This window comes from Pseudophryne corroboree, unplaced genomic scaffold (assembly GCF_028390025.1).
Source record: "Pseudophryne corroboree isolate aPseCor3 unplaced genomic scaffold, aPseCor3.hap2 scaffold_887, whole genome shotgun sequence".
Classification (NCBI taxonomy): Eukaryota; Metazoa; Chordata; class Amphibia; order Anura; family Myobatrachidae; genus Pseudophryne; species Pseudophryne corroboree.
In genome coordinates this window covers 118,839-133,034 of record NW_026970466.1, presented here as the reverse complement: position 1 = coordinate 133,034, position 14,196 = coordinate 118,839, and the positions used below count along the sequence as shown (strand labels likewise).

The following is a 14,196-nucleotide window of genomic DNA, read 5'->3' as shown; positions in this document are numbered from 1 at the left end:
GGGGACAACAACTGCAGGGAGAACACATATTTTCAGATGAACATGGGAGGGCAGAAGGCTGCCTAATACTGATGCACCCCCAAACAACAAACCAAATGCAACAACTAGTACAAGCATTCCTGGGGGAAGGTCTGCAGCAGATGGATTTGCATACGGTGATGTCATCTAAGCAGTGGGCCAAAGTTGGCTGGAACCCTCATCTGCATATGAAAAGAGAAAAGGGGTATGCAGGGCATGGCGGCCTTTTGCGGCGATTGGATGACCCCTAGTTCGCATTAAACACCCCCACCCTCCTTCGGTGTGGGGCTCATGTTGGCCATGCCCCAGCCCCTGAAGCATTCAAGCTGATTTCTTGCAGCAGCTGGGCACTGTAACAGCTCCAGAGCTGCTCTGTAAGGCAAGTAAAAGGGTGTGGGCCCTGCAGCACTACCTGTAGTTCGCATTGTGCGTTGGAAGGCACAAAGTAAGCAGACGGGAGGAGAAGTCAGGATAGTGCACAAGGGTATAGAAGGGAGGGGCTCAAGAAAAAAGAAGTGGAAACAGACAGCAAACTAGGCTGGAGAGAGACCTGAGACAAAGAGATCTGAATTATATGAGAGCCGACCAGGGGTAACACAAATTACGCAGTCAAGCTTCACACATTTGGGGAAATCGCAGGATCAGCACACCCAGAGTGCAATGGGTGATCCTTGCCCTGGGAGAAGCACCTACATGATCATAGTATCTCACCTGGCAGGTAAGTAGGAGTTGGGCTAGAGCTGGGGAGGGTCGCTGCTCGGGCACCCCCCTGTCAAGTGAAGGAGATCCAACTGAGGCAGCACAAGGAAACTCTCGAAAGAAGAACAAGGCTAGAGGAAGATCTGAGACAAAGAAATCTGACTTTTACCAGAGCTGACCAGAGGAAAGAACAAACACAGTCCCCCACTACCACAAATAATGCAGTCGAGTTTCCCACATTTGTGGAAATCACAGGGGTCAGCATACCCAGAATGCAATGAATGAACCTCACCCTTGGAGAACAATCTTCATGACCATGGTATCTCATATGCAAAATAAGTATGATTTGGGATAGGGCTGGGGAGGGCCGCTGCTCAGGCACATCTCTGTCAAGTAAAGGAGATTCAACTGAGGCAGCACAAGGGAACTCTCACCTGGGGACAACAACTGCAGGGAGAACACATATTTTCAGATAAACATGGGAGGGCAGAAGGCTACCTAATACTGAAGCACCCCCAAACAACAAACCAAATGCAACAACTAGTGCAAGCATTCCTGGGGGAAGGCCTGCAGCAGATGGATTTGCATATGGTGATGTCATCCAAGCAGTTGGTCAAAGTTGGCTTCAACCCTCGTCTGCATATGAAAAGAGAAAAGGGGCGTGCAGGGCATGGCAGCCTTTTGCGGCGCTTGGATGACCCCTAGTTCGCATTAAACACCTCCACCCTCCTTCGGTGTGGGGCTCATGTTGGCTATGCCCCAGCCCCTGAAGCATTCAAGCTGATTTCTTGCAGCAGCTGGGCACTGTAACAGCTCCAGAGCTGCTCTGTAAGGCAAATAAAAGTGTGTGGGACCTGCAGCACTACCTGTAGTTCGCATTGTGCGTTGGAAGGCACAAAGTAAGCAGACGGGAGAAGTCAGGATAGTGCGCAAGGGCATAGAAGGGAGCGGCTCAAGAAAAGAGAAGTGGAAACAGACAGCAAACTAGGCTGGAGAGAGACCTGAGACAAAGAGATCTGAATTATATGAGAGCTGACCAGGGGAAACACAAATTATGCAGTCAAGTTTCCCACATTTGGGGAAATCGCAGGAGCAGCACACCCAGAGTGCAATGGGTGATCCTTGCCCTGGGAGAAGCAACTTCATGATCATAGTATCTCACCTGGCAGGTAAGTAGGAGTTGGGCTAGAGCTGGGGAGGGTCGCTGCTCGGGCACCCCCCTGTCAAGTGAAGGAGATCCAACTGAGGCAGCACAAGGGAACTCTCGAAAGAAGAACAAGGCTAGAGGAAGATCTGAGACAAAGAAATCTGACTTTTACCAGAGCTGACCAGAGGAAAGCACAAACACAGTCCCTCACTACCACAAATAATGCAGTCCAGTTTCCCACATTTGGGGAAATCACAGGGGTCAGCATACCCAGAATGCAATGAATGAACCTCACCCTGGGAGAACAATCTTCATGACCATGGTATCTCCTATGCAAAATAAGTATGATTTGGGATAGAGCTGGGGAGGGCCGCTGCTCAGGCACATCTCTGTCAAGTAAAGGAGATTCAACTGAGGCAGCACAAGGGAACTCTCATCTGGGGACAACAACTGCAGGGAGAACACATATTTTCAGATGAACATGGGAGGGCAGAAGGCTGCCTAATACTGAAGCACCCCCAAACAACAAACCAAATGCAACAACTAGTGCAAGCATTCCTGGGGGAAGGCCAGCAGCAGATGGATTTGCATATGGTGATGTCATCCAAGCAGTGGGTCAAAGTTGGCTTCAACCCTCATCTGCATATGAATAGAGAAGAGGGGCGTGCAGGGCATGGCGGCCTTTTGCGGCGCTTGGATGACCCCTAGTTCGCATTAAACACCTCCACCCTCCTTCGGTGTGGGGCTCATGTTGGCTATGCCCCAGCCCCTGAAGCATTCAAGCTGATTTCTTGCAGCAGCTGGGCACTGTAACAGCTCCAGAGCTGCTCTGTAAGGCAAGTAAAAGGGTGTGGGCCCTGCAGCACTACCTGTAGTTCGCATTGTGCATTGGAAGGCACAAAGTAAGCAGACGGGAGGAGAAGTCAGGATAGTGCACAACGGTATAGAAGGGAGGGGCTCAAGAAAAAAGAAGTGGAAACAGACAGCAAACTAGGCTGGAGAGAGACCTGAGACAAAGAGATCTGAATTATATGAGAGCCGACCAGGGGTAACACAAATTACGCAGTCAAGCTTCACACGTTTGGGGAAATCGCAGGATCAGCACACCCAGAGTGCAATGGGTGATCCTTGCCCTGGGAGAAGCACCTACATGATCATAGTATCTCACCTGGCAGGTAAGTAGGAGTTGGGCTAGAGCTGGGGAGGGTCGCTGCTCGGGCACCCCCCTGTCAAGTGAAGGAGATCCAACTGAGGCAGCACAAGGAAACTCTCGAAAGAAGAACAAGGCTAGAGGAAGATCTGAGATAAAGAAATCTGACTTTTACCAGAGCTGACCAGAGGAAAGAACAAACACAGTCCCCCACTACCACAAATAATGCAGTCGAGTTTCCCACATTTGTGGAAATCACAGGGGTCAGCATACCCAGAATGCAATGAATGAACCTCACCCTGGGAGAACAATCTTCATGACCATGGTATCTCATATGCAAAATAAGTATGATTTGGGATAGGGCTGGGGAGGGCCGCTGCTCAGGCACATCTCTGTCAAGTAAAGGAGATTCAACTGAGGCAGCACAAGGGAACTCTCATCTGGGGACAACAACTGCAGGGAGAACACATATTTTCAGATGAACATGGGAGGGCAGAAGGCTACCTAATACTGAAGCACCCCCAAACAACAAACAAAATGCAACAACTAGTGCAAGCATTCCTGGGGGAAGGCCTGCAGCAGATGGATTTGCATATGGTGATGTCATCCAAGCAGTGGGTCAAAGTTGGCTTCAACCCTCGTCTGCATATGAAAAGAGAAAAGGGGCGTGCAGGGCATGGCGGCCTTTTGCGGCGCTTGGATGACCCCTAGTTCGCATTAAACACCTCCACCCTCCTTCGGTGTGGGGCTCATGTTGGCTATGCCCCAGCCCCTGAAGCATTCAAGCTGATTTCTTGCAGCAGCTGGGCACTGTAAAAGCTCCAGAGCTGCTCTGTAAGGCAAATAAAAGTGTGTGGGACCTGCAGCACTACCTGTAGTTCGCATTGTGCGTTGGAAGGCACAAAGTAAGCAGACGGGAGAAGTCAGGATAGTGCGCAAGGGCATAGAAGGGAGCGGCTCAAGAAAAGAGAAGTGGAAACAGACAGCAAACTAGGCTGGAGAGAGACCTGAGACAAAGAGATCTGAATTATATGAGAGCTGACCAGGGGAAACACAAATTATGCAGTCAAGTTTCCCACATTTGGGGAAATCGCAGGAGCAGCACACCCAGAGTGCAATGGGTGATCCTTGCCCTGGGAGAAGCAACTTCATGATCATAGTATCTCACCTGGCAGGTAAGTAGGAGTTGGGCTAGAGCTGGGGAGGGTCGCTGCTCGGGCACCCCCCTGTCAAGTGAAGGAGATCCAACTGAGGCAGCACAAGGGAACTCTCGAAAGAAGAACAAGGCTAGAGGAAGATCTGAGACAAAGAAATCTGACTTTTACCAGAGCTGACCAGAGGAAAGCACAAACACAGTCCCTCACTACCACAAATAATGCAGTCCAGTTTCCCACATTTGGGGAAATCACAGGGGTCAGCATACCCAGAATGCAATGAATGAACCTCACCCTGGGAGAACAATCTTCATGACCATGGTATCTCCTATGCAAAATAAGTATGATTTGGGATAGAGCTGGGGAGGGCCGCTGCTCAGGCACATCTCTGTCAAGTAAAGGAGATTCAACTGAGGCAGCACAAGGGAACTCTCATCTGGGGACAACAACTGCAGGGAGAACACATATTTTCAGATGAACATGGGAGGGCAGAAGGCTGCCTAATACTGAAGCACCCCCAAACAACAAACCAAATGCAACAACTAGTGCAAGCATTCCTGGGGGAAGGCCAGCAGCAGATGGATTTGCATATGGTGATGTCATCCAAGCAGTGGGTCAAAGTTGGCTTCAACCCTCATCTGCATATGAATAGAGAAGAGGGGCGTGCAGGGCATGGCGGCCTTTTGCGGCGCTTGGATGACCCCTAGTTCGCATTAAACACCTCCACCCTCCTTCGGTGTGGGGCTCATGTTGGCTATGCCCCAGCCCCTGAAGCATTCAAGCTGATTTCTTGCAGCAGCTGGGCACTGTAACAGCTCCAGAGCTGCTCTGTAAGGCAAGTAAAAGGGTGTGGGCCCTGCAGCACTACCTGTAGTTCGCATTGTGCGTTGGAAGGCACAAAGTAAGCAGACAGGAGAAGTCAGGATAGTGCGCAAGGGCATAGAAGGGAGCGGCTCAAGAAAAGAAAAGTGGAAACAGACAGCAAACTAGGCTGGAGAGAGACCTGAGACAAAGACATCTGAATTATACGAGAGCCGACCAGGGGAAACACAAATTATGCAGTCAAGTTTCCCACATTTGGGGAAATCACAGGGGCAGCACACCCAGAGTGCAATGGGTGAGCCTTGCCCTGGGAGAAGCACCTACATGATCATAGTATCTCACCTGGCAGGTAAGTAGGAGTTGGGCTAGAGCTGGGGAGGGTCGCTGCTCGGGCACCCCCCTGTCAAGTGAAGGAGATCCAACTGAGGCAGCACAAGGGAACTCTCGAAAGAAGAACAAGGCTAGAGGAAGATCTGAGACAAAGAAATCTGACTTTTACCAGAGCTGACCAGAGGAAAGCACAAACACAGTCCCCCACTACCACAAATAATGCAGTCGAGTTTCCAACATTTGGGGATATCACAGGGGTCAGCATACCCAGAATGCAATGAATAAACCTCACCCTGGGAGAACAATCTTCATGACCATGGTATCTCCTATGCAAAATAAGTATGATTTGGGATAGAGCTGGGGAGGGCCGCTGCTCAGGCACATCTCTGTCAAGTAAATGCGATTCAACTGAGGCAGCACAAGGGAACTCTCATCTGGGGACAACAACTCCAGGGAGAACACAAATTTTCAGATGAACATGGGAGGGCAGAAGGCTGCCTAATACTGAAGCACCCCCAAACAACAAACCAAATGCAACAACTAGTGCAAGCATTCCTGGGGGAAGGCCTGCAGCAGATGGATTTGCATATGGTGATGTCATCCAAGCAGTGAGTCAAAGTTGGCTTCAACCCTCGTCTGCATATGAAAAGAGAAAAGGGGCGTGCAGGGCATGGCGGCCTTTTGCGGCGCTTGGATGACCCCTAGTTCGCATTAAACGCCTCCACCCTCCTTCGGTGTGGGGCTCATGTTGGCTATGCCCCAGCCCCTGAAGCATTCAAGCTGATTTCTTGCAGCAGCTGGGCACTGTAACAGCTCCAGAGCTGCTCTGTAAGGCAAGTAAAAGGGTGTGGGCCCTGCAGCACTACCTGTAGTTCGCATTGTGCGTTGGAAGGCACAAATTAAGCAGACGGAAGAAGTCAGGATAGTGCGCAAGGGCATAGAAGGGAGCGGCTCAAGAAAAGAGAAGTAGAAACAGACAGCAAACTAGGCTGGAGAGAGACCTGAGACAAAGAGATCTGAATTATACGAGAGCCGACCAGGGGAAACACAAATTATGCAGTCAAGTTTGCCACATTTGGAATAATCACAGGAGCAGCACACCCAGAGTGCAATGAGTGAGCCTTGCCCTGGGAGAAGCACCTTCATGATCATAGTATATCACCTGGCAGGTAAGTAGGAGTTGGGCTAGAGCTGGGGAGGGTTGCTGCTCGGGCACCCCCCTGTCAAGTGAAGGAGATCCAACTGAGGCAGCACAAGGAATCTCTCGAAAGAAGAACAAGGCTAGAGGAAGATCTGAGACAAATAAATCTGACTTTTACCAGAGCTGACCAGAGGAAAGAACAAACACAGTCCCCCACTACCACAAATAATGCAGTCGAGTTTCCCACATTTGGGGAAATCATACGGGTCAGCATACCCAGAATGCAATGAATGAACCTCACCCTGGGAGAACAATCTTCATGACCATGGTATCTCCTATGCAAAATAAGTATGATTTGGGATAGGGCTGGGGAGGGCCGCTGCTCAGGCACATCTCTGTCAAGTAAAGGAGATTCAACTGAGGCAGCACAAGGGAACTCTCATCTGGGGACAACAACTGCAGGGAGAACACATTTTCAGATGAACATGGGAGGGCAGAAGGCTACCTAATACTGAAGCACCCCCAAACAACAAACCAAATGCAACAACTAGTGCAAGCATTACTGGGGGAAGGCCTGCAGCAGATGGATTTGCATATGGTGATGTCATCCAAGCAGTGGGTCAAAGTTGGCTTCAACCCTCGTCTGCATATGAAAAGAGAAAAGGGGCGTGCAGGGCATGGCAGCATTTTTCGGCGCTTGGATGACCCCTAGTTCGCATTAAACACCTCCACCCTCCTTCGGTGTGGGGCTTATGTTGGCTATGTCCCAGCCCCGAAGCAATCAAGCTGATTTCTTGCAGCAGCTGGGCACTGTAACAGCTCCAGAGCTGCTCTGTAAGGCAAGTAAAAGGGTGTGGGCCCTGCAGCACTACCTGTAGTTTGCATTGTTCATTGTAAGGCACTAAGTAAGCAGACGGGAGGAGAAGTCAGGATAGTGCACAAGGGTATAGAATGGAGGGGCTCAAGAAAAAAGAAGTGGAAACAGACAGCAAACTAGGCTGCAGAGAGACCCGAGACAAAGAGATCTGAATTATATGAGAGCCGAACAGGGGAAACACAAATTATGCAGTCAAGTTTCCCACATTTGGGGAAATCACAGGGGCAGCACACCCAGAGTGCAATGGGTGATCCTTGCCCTGGGAGAAGCAGCTTCATGATCATAGTATCTCACCTGGCAGGTAAGTAGGAGTTGGGCTAGAGCTGGGGAGGGTCGCTGCTCGGGCACCCCCCTGTCAAGTGAAGGAGATCCAACTGAGGCAGCACAAGGAAACTCTCGATAGAAGAACAAGGCTAGAGGAAGATCTGAGACAAATAAATCTGACTTTTACCAGAGGAAAGAACAAACACATTCCCCCACTACCACAAATAATGCAGTCGAGTTTCCCACATTTGGGGAAATCATAGGGGTCAGCATACCCAGAATGCAATGAATGAACCTCACCCTGGGAGAACAATCTTCATGACCATGGTATCTCCTATGCAAAATAAGTATGATTTGGGATAGGGCTGGGGAGGGCCGCTGCTCAGGCACATCTCTGTCAAGTAAAGGAGATTCAACTGAGGCAGCACAAGGGAACTCTCATCTGGGGACAACAACTGCAGGGAGAACACATATTTTCAGATGAACATGGTAGGGCAGAAGGCTGCCTAATACTGAAGCACCCCCAAACAACAAACCAAATGCAACAACTAGTGCAAGCATTCCTGGGGGAAGGCCTGCAGCAGATGGATTTGCATATGGTGATGTCATCCAAGCAGTGGGTCAAAGTTGGCTTCAACCCTCGTCTGCATATGAAAAGAGAAAAGGGGCGTGCAGGGCATGGCGGCCTTTTGCGGCGCTTGGATGACCCCTAGTTCGCATTAAACACCTCCACCCTCCTTCGGTGTGGGGCTATGCCCCAGCCCCTGAAGCATTCAAGCTGATTTCTTGCAGCAGCTGGGCACTGTAACAGCTCCAGAGCTGCTCTGTAAGGCAAGTAAAAGGGTGTGGGCCCTGCAGCACTACCTGTAGTTTGCATTGTGCGTTGGAAGGCACAAAGTAAGCAGACGAGAGAAGTCAGGATAGTGCGCAAGGGCATAGAAGGGAGCAACTCAAGAAAAGAGAAGTGGAAACAGACAGCAAACTAGGCTGGAGAGAGACCTGAGACAAAGAGATCTGAATTATACGAGAGCCGACCAGGGGAAACACAAATTATGCTGTCAAGTGTCCAACATTTGGGGAAACCGCAGGAGCAGCACACCCAGAGTGCAATGGGTGAGCCTTGCCCTGGGAGAAGCACCTTCATGATCATAGTATCTCACCTGGCAGGTAAGTAGGAGTTGGGCTAGAGCTGGGGAGGGTCGCTGCTCGGGCACCCCCCTGTCAAGTGAAGGAGATCCAACTGAGGCAGCACATGGAAACTCTCGAAAGAAGAACAAGGCTAGAGGAAGATCTGAGACAAATAAATCTGACTTTTACCAGAGCTGACCAGAGGAAAGCACAAACACAGTCCCCCACTACCACAAATAATGCAGTCGAGTTCCCACATTTGGGGAAATCACAGGGGTCAGCATACCCAGAATGCAATGAATGAACATCACCCTGGGAGAACAATCTTCATGACCATGGTATCTCCTATGCAAAATAAGTATGATTTGGGATAGGGCTGGGAAGGGCCGCTGCTCAGGCACATCTCTGTCAAGAATTTATAAAGTCTATATATATATATATAACCAAATGTCAATATATATATATATAGAACCCAGCGCTCCTATCAAAACTTATCTATTTCACCAATTTGTTGCTTATTTAATCTTTATACATCTATTAATTTTCACCATATATTATAAAATGCTGCTCCCATAGGTAGTACTGTTCTACCAATAATAAACCAAATTTTAAAGATAATCACACTTGTTATCAAGGGAGCGCAAAAAATAAAATATACAAGCTCTTTATTTTTAAAAAATATATATAGACAGAAGAAACCCACATTCAATAAAATACAATGGAGTCAACATATATAGGCACCACTATCCATATCTAAATGTAATCAGGATCTATTTCATATTGCCCTTGATGAAAACGGAATGTTTATTAAAGTGTCCAAAAAATCCTCCTGGATACAGCTGTTGTTATTTAATCGTTACTTTCCAATTGTAATTGATACATTAAATTCCTTCTTGTGGATGAACAGCAACAGTTGTAACCAACGCCTCTTATTTACTGCAGTTAAAGTTCATATGTAACTCACGTGAGTAATGAAAGAAAACAGGGGGAGAGCGCTGTGATGGTTGGTGAAACACAGCGGTATGCTACGACCCCCGTTAACCGTGGCTGGATCTTATTGGCACTCGCGGTCGGGATATTTCTCCCTGCCGTGGGGTAGAGACCTCCTTTTGCTCGGTCTCAAATTGCTTTTTCCCCTTCACCGCTGCCTTTACATCAGACGTCCGCCGTGATGTAGCTCGTTCATGAACGGGCTTATATCTCAGCAATCAGAGTGTCCGGTAATCACCTTTCTTACGCGTTTCTCCGCTGTTATCCAAGAGCGGTTTCGTCAGAGGATACATCAGCAGCCTAGCAGGCTCTTTTTAAAATGCACCGGACCAATAGCATTACTAATTAGTTGATTGGATACATACATGTACTAATTGGATGCATACATGTAATGACTCACATATGGAACAACTTTCTAATTGCAATTGCACATATAAAGGCATTTCATAATATAAAAATAAGCAACATGGTGATTAAAAATAATAATAAAATAAGCAACAAGGTGGTTTAAAAAATAACAGAAAATATATAATCTATATACAGATTAACCTATAATCTTTCAATCAATACCTCATATCTATAATCACATATACATAATTCAGAGACTCAGCACTAAGGATCCCCATTTACTTATATAAAACCTTTTAGGGTAACATAAATCCATGCCACTACTAAAGCAGTTCTTGTGGCGCAGGGGAAACATCACCTGCACTCTATGCAGCTAGTCCCATGTTCGAATCCAACCCGCTCAGCTTAACATCCATATTATTTATTTACTTTTAATGGGATCATTCGATCAATTCATTTTTACCTTTAATTTTTGTTAATATTATTTCTATATTTCATTATTTTAACCCCTGGAATAATTACATTGCTGTTTAAACAACAAAAAGAATTGAAGAAAAAATAAATATTAAACAGACAATTTAAGGATTCGAAGATTTAAAGATTTGAAGATTTTAAAATTTAAAACAGGGAGGGGGGGAGGGAGGGGGGCCTTTTGGGAGAATGAGGGAAAAAAAATAAAAGTAGAAAAAAAAATATATATATATAGAACCAAGTGAAAGTGTAAAAAGAGGATGGAGGAAGAAATCTGATGTTCATCATTACTAGTGGATTTTACTAAAGAACTTTAAAGGAACACACACAACAGGATTATACAGTTTCATCCTAAGAGGAAAGCTGTTTCCAAAATAGCTACTTCTAATAATTTTGTTTATTTATTAAACATACAATAAATGGATATTCAATAAATAATATATTAGGTAAATCAATAGATAAAATCTTCAGAGACTGCCAATGTTGTTCAGTTCGATGCTCTCATTCAGACCATCAGGTGTAAGGGTACCCAATGAAAAAATCCAAAATGCCTCCCTTGTCAAGTAAAGGAGATTCAACTGAGGCAGCACAAGGGAACTCTCATCTGGGGACAACAACTGCAGGGAGAACACATATTTTCAGATGAACATGGGAGGGCAGAAGGCTGCCTAATACTGAAGCACCCCCAAACAACAAACCAAATGCAACAACTAGTACAAGCATTCCTGGGGGAAGGCCTGCAGCAGATGGATTTGCATATGGTGATGTCATCCAAGCAGTGGGTCAAAGTTGGCTTCAACCCTCGTCTGCATATGAAAAGAGAAAAGGGGCGTGCAGGGCATGGCGGCCTTTTGCGGCGCTTGGATGACCCCTAGTTCGCATTAAACACCTCCACCCTACTTCGGTGTGGGGCTCATGTTGGCTATGCCCCAGCCCCTGAAGCATTCAAGCTGATTACTTGCAGCTGGGCACTGTAATAGCTCCAGAGCTGCTCTGTAAGGCAACTAAAAGGGTGTGGGCCCTGCAGCACTACCTGTAGTTCGCATTGTGCGTTGGAAGGCACAAAGTAAGCAGACGGGAGAAGTCAAGATAGTGCACAAGGGCATAGAAGGGAGTGGCTCAAGAAAAGAGATGTGTAAACAGACAGCAAACTAAGCTGGAGAGAGACATGAGACAAAGAGATCTGAATTATACGAGAGCCGACCAGGGGAAACACAAATTTTGCAGTCAAGTTTCCCACATTTGGGGAAATCACAGGGGCAGCACACCCAGAGTGCAATGGGTGAGCCTTGCCCTGGGAGTAGCACCTACATGATCATAGTATCTCACCTGGCAGGTAAGTAGGAGTTGGGCTAGAGCTGGGGAGGGTCGCTGCTCGGGCACCCCCCTGTCAAGTGAAGGAGATCCAACTGAGGCAGCACAAGGGAACTCTCGAAAGAAGAACAAGGCTAGAGGAAGATCTGAGACAAAGAAATCTGACTTTTACCAGAGCTGACCAGAGGAAAGCACAAACACAGTCCCCCACTACCACAAATAATGCTGTCAAGTTTACCACATTTGGGGAAATAACAGGGGTCAGCATACCCAGAATGCAATGAATGAACCTCACCCTGGGAGAACAATCTTCATGACCATGGTATCTCCTATGCAAAATAAGTATGATTTGGGATAGGGCTGGAGAGGGCCGCTGCTCAGGCACATCTCTGTCAAGTAAAGGAGATTCAACTGAGGCAGCACAAGGGAACTCTCATCTTGGGACAACAACTGCAGGAGGTACACATATTTTCAGATGAACATGGGAGGGCAGAACGCTGCCTAATATGGAAGCACCCCCAAACAACAAACCAAATGCAACAACTAGTACAAGCATTCCTGGGGAAGGCCTGCAGCAGATGGATTTGCATATGGTGATGTCATCCAAGCAGTGGGTCAAAGTTGGCTTCAACCCTCGTCTGCATATGAAAAGAGAAAATTGGCATGCAGGGCATGGCGGCCTTTTGCAGTGCTTGGATGACCCCTAGTTCGCATTAAACACCTCCACCCTCCTTCGGTGTGGGGCTCATGATGGCTATGCCCCAGCCCCTGAAGCATTCAAGCTGATTTCTTGCAGCAGCTGGGCACTGTAACAGCTCCAGAGCTGCTCTGTAAGGCAAGAAAAAGGGTGTGGGCCCTGCAGCACTACCTGTAGTTTGCATTGTGCGTTGGAAGGCACAAAGTAAGCAGACGGGAGAAGTCATGATAGTGCGCAATTGCATAGAAGGGAGCAACTCAAGAAAAGAGAAGTGGAAACAGACTGCAAACTAGGCTGGAGAGAGACCTGAGACAAAGAGATCTGAATTATACGAGAGCCGACCAGGTGAAACACAAATTTTGCAGTCAAGTTTCCCACATTTGGGGAAATCACAGGGGCAGCACACCCAGAGTGCAATGGGTGAGCCTTGCCCTGGGAGTATCACCTACATGATCATAGTATCTCACCTGGCAGGTAAGTAGGAGTTGGGCTAGAGCTGGGGAGGGTCGCTGCTCGGGCACCCCCCTGTCAAGTGAAGGAGATCCAACTGAGGCAGCACAAGGGAACTCTCGAAAGAAGAACAAGGCTAGAGGAAGATCTGAGACAAAGAAATCTGACTTTTACCAGAGCTGACCAGAGGAAAGCACAAACACAGTCCCCCACTACCACAAATAATGCAGTCGAGTTTCCAACATTTGGGGAAATCACAGAGGTCAGCATACCCAGAATGCAATGAATGAACCTCACCCTGGGAGAACAATCTTCATGACCATGGTATCTCCTATGCAAAATAAGTATGATTTGGGATAGGGCTGGGGAGGGCCGCTGCTCAGGCACATCTCTGTCAAGTAAAGGCGATTCAACTGAGGCAGCACAAGGGAACTCTCATCTGGGGACAACAACTGCAGGGAGAACACATATTTTCAGATGAACATGGGAGGGCAGAAGGCTGCCTAATACTGAAGCACCCCAAACAACAAACCAAATGCAACAACTAGTGCAAGCATTCCTGGGGAAGGCCTGCAGCAGATGGATTTGCATATGGTGATGTCACCCAAGCAGTGGGTCAAAGTTGGCTTCAACCCTCGTCTGCATATGAAAAGAAAAAAGGGATGTGCAGGGCATGGCGGCCTTTTGCGGCGCTTGGATGACCCCTAATTCGCATTAAACATCTCCACCCTCCTTCGGTGTGGGGCTCATGTTGGCTATGCCCCAGCCCCTGAAGCATTCAAGCTGATTTCTTGCAGCAGCTGGGCACTGTAACAGCTCCAGAGCTGCTCTGTAAAGCATGTAAAAGGGTGTGGGCCCTGCAGCACTACCTGTAGTTTGCATTGTGCGTTGGAAGGCACAAAGTAAGCAGACAGGAGAGGTCAGAATAGTGTGCAAGGGCAAAGAAGGGAGCGGCTCAAGAAAAGAGAAGTGGAAACAGACAGCAAACTAGGCTGGAGAGAGACCTGAGACAAAGAGATCTGAATTATACGAGAGCCGACCAGGGGAAACACAAATTATGCAGTCAAGTTTCCCACATTTGGGGAAATCACAGGGGCAGCACACCCAGAGTGCAATGGGTGAGCCTTGCCCTGGGAGAAGCACCTACATGATCATAGTATCTCACCTGGCAGGTAAGTAGGAGTTGGGCTAGAGCT

At 47.9% G+C, this 14,196-nt stretch overlaps 18 non-coding genes and 3 pseudogenes across 18 annotated transcripts; all 21 read right to left on the bottom strand.

The window, feature by feature from the left end:
• Positions 1 to 581: 581 nt before the first annotated feature.
• LOC135044005 (U1 spliceosomal RNA) lies at positions 582 to 744 on the bottom strand. Its single transcript, XR_010236769.1, has one exon. It is a non-coding gene; the product is annotated as a U1 spliceosomal RNA (small nuclear RNA).
• A 152-nt stretch (positions 745 to 896) lies between these two features.
• LOC135044034 (U1 spliceosomal RNA) lies at positions 897 to 1,060 on the bottom strand. Its single transcript, XR_010236796.1, has one exon. It is a non-coding gene; the product is annotated as a U1 spliceosomal RNA (small nuclear RNA).
• Positions 1,061 to 1,752: 692 nt separating this feature from the next.
• On the bottom strand, positions 1,753 to 1,894 carry LOC135044050 (U1 spliceosomal RNA; annotated as a pseudogene).
• Positions 1,895 to 2,046: 152 nt separating this feature from the next.
• On the bottom strand, positions 2,047 to 2,210 carry LOC135044025 (U1 spliceosomal RNA). Its single transcript, XR_010236788.1, has one exon. It is a non-coding gene; the product is annotated as a U1 spliceosomal RNA (small nuclear RNA).
• Positions 2,211 to 2,884: 674 nt separating this feature from the next.
• On the bottom strand, positions 2,885 to 3,047 carry LOC135044006 (U1 spliceosomal RNA). The gene has a single exon (XR_010236770.1). It is a non-coding gene; the product is annotated as a U1 spliceosomal RNA (small nuclear RNA).
• A 152-nt stretch (positions 3,048 to 3,199) lies between these two features.
• On the bottom strand, positions 3,200 to 3,363 carry LOC135044032 (U1 spliceosomal RNA). Its single transcript, XR_010236795.1, has one exon. It is a non-coding gene; the product is annotated as a U1 spliceosomal RNA (small nuclear RNA).
• A 692-nt stretch (positions 3,364 to 4,055) lies between these two features.
• LOC135044049 (U1 spliceosomal RNA) lies at positions 4,056 to 4,197 on the bottom strand (annotated as a pseudogene).
• A 152-nt stretch (positions 4,198 to 4,349) lies between these two features.
• LOC135044024 (U1 spliceosomal RNA) lies at positions 4,350 to 4,513 on the bottom strand. The gene has a single exon (XR_010236787.1). It is a non-coding gene; the product is annotated as a U1 spliceosomal RNA (small nuclear RNA).
• Positions 4,514 to 5,184: 671 nt separating this feature from the next.
• Positions 5,185 to 5,347, bottom strand: LOC135044047 (U1 spliceosomal RNA). Its single transcript, XR_010236807.1, has one exon. It is a non-coding gene; the product is annotated as a U1 spliceosomal RNA (small nuclear RNA).
• Positions 5,348 to 5,499: 152 nt separating this feature from the next.
• Positions 5,500 to 5,663, bottom strand: LOC135044013 (U1 spliceosomal RNA). Its single transcript, XR_010236777.1, has one exon. It is a non-coding gene; the product is annotated as a U1 spliceosomal RNA (small nuclear RNA).
• A 671-nt stretch (positions 5,664 to 6,334) lies between these two features.
• On the bottom strand, positions 6,335 to 6,497 carry LOC135044004 (U1 spliceosomal RNA). The gene has a single exon (XR_010236768.1). It is a non-coding gene; the product is annotated as a U1 spliceosomal RNA (small nuclear RNA).
• Positions 6,498 to 6,649: 152 nt separating this feature from the next.
• LOC135044029 (U1 spliceosomal RNA) lies at positions 6,650 to 6,813 on the bottom strand. Its single transcript, XR_010236792.1, has one exon. It is a non-coding gene; the product is annotated as a U1 spliceosomal RNA (small nuclear RNA).
• A 698-nt stretch (positions 6,814 to 7,511) lies between these two features.
• Positions 7,512 to 7,647, bottom strand: LOC135043995 (U1 spliceosomal RNA; annotated as a pseudogene).
• A 142-nt stretch (positions 7,648 to 7,789) lies between these two features.
• LOC135044014 (U1 spliceosomal RNA) lies at positions 7,790 to 7,953 on the bottom strand. The gene has a single exon (XR_010236778.1). It is a non-coding gene; the product is annotated as a U1 spliceosomal RNA (small nuclear RNA).
• A 661-nt stretch (positions 7,954 to 8,614) lies between these two features.
• LOC135044001 (U1 spliceosomal RNA) lies at positions 8,615 to 8,777 on the bottom strand. Its single transcript, XR_010236767.1, has one exon. It is a non-coding gene; the product is annotated as a U1 spliceosomal RNA (small nuclear RNA).
• Positions 8,778 to 8,929: 152 nt separating this feature from the next.
• Positions 8,930 to 9,092, bottom strand: LOC135044018 (U1 spliceosomal RNA). Its single transcript, XR_010236781.1, has one exon. It is a non-coding gene; the product is annotated as a U1 spliceosomal RNA (small nuclear RNA).
• Positions 9,093 to 11,720: 2,628 nt separating this feature from the next.
• On the bottom strand, positions 11,721 to 11,883 carry LOC135044055 (U1 spliceosomal RNA). The gene has a single exon (XR_010236811.1). It is a non-coding gene; the product is annotated as a U1 spliceosomal RNA (small nuclear RNA).
• A 152-nt stretch (positions 11,884 to 12,035) lies between these two features.
• On the bottom strand, positions 12,036 to 12,199 carry LOC135044028 (U1 spliceosomal RNA). Its single transcript, XR_010236791.1, has one exon. It is a non-coding gene; the product is annotated as a U1 spliceosomal RNA (small nuclear RNA).
• A 670-nt stretch (positions 12,200 to 12,869) lies between these two features.
• Positions 12,870 to 13,032, bottom strand: LOC135044053 (U1 spliceosomal RNA). The gene has a single exon (XR_010236809.1). It is a non-coding gene; the product is annotated as a U1 spliceosomal RNA (small nuclear RNA).
• A 152-nt stretch (positions 13,033 to 13,184) lies between these two features.
• LOC135044022 (U1 spliceosomal RNA) lies at positions 13,185 to 13,348 on the bottom strand. The gene has a single exon (XR_010236785.1). It is a non-coding gene; the product is annotated as a U1 spliceosomal RNA (small nuclear RNA).
• A 669-nt stretch (positions 13,349 to 14,017) lies between these two features.
• On the bottom strand, positions 14,018 to 14,180 carry LOC135044046 (U1 spliceosomal RNA). Its single transcript, XR_010236806.1, has one exon. It is a non-coding gene; the product is annotated as a U1 spliceosomal RNA (small nuclear RNA).
• Positions 14,181 to 14,196: the final 16 nt, after the last annotated feature.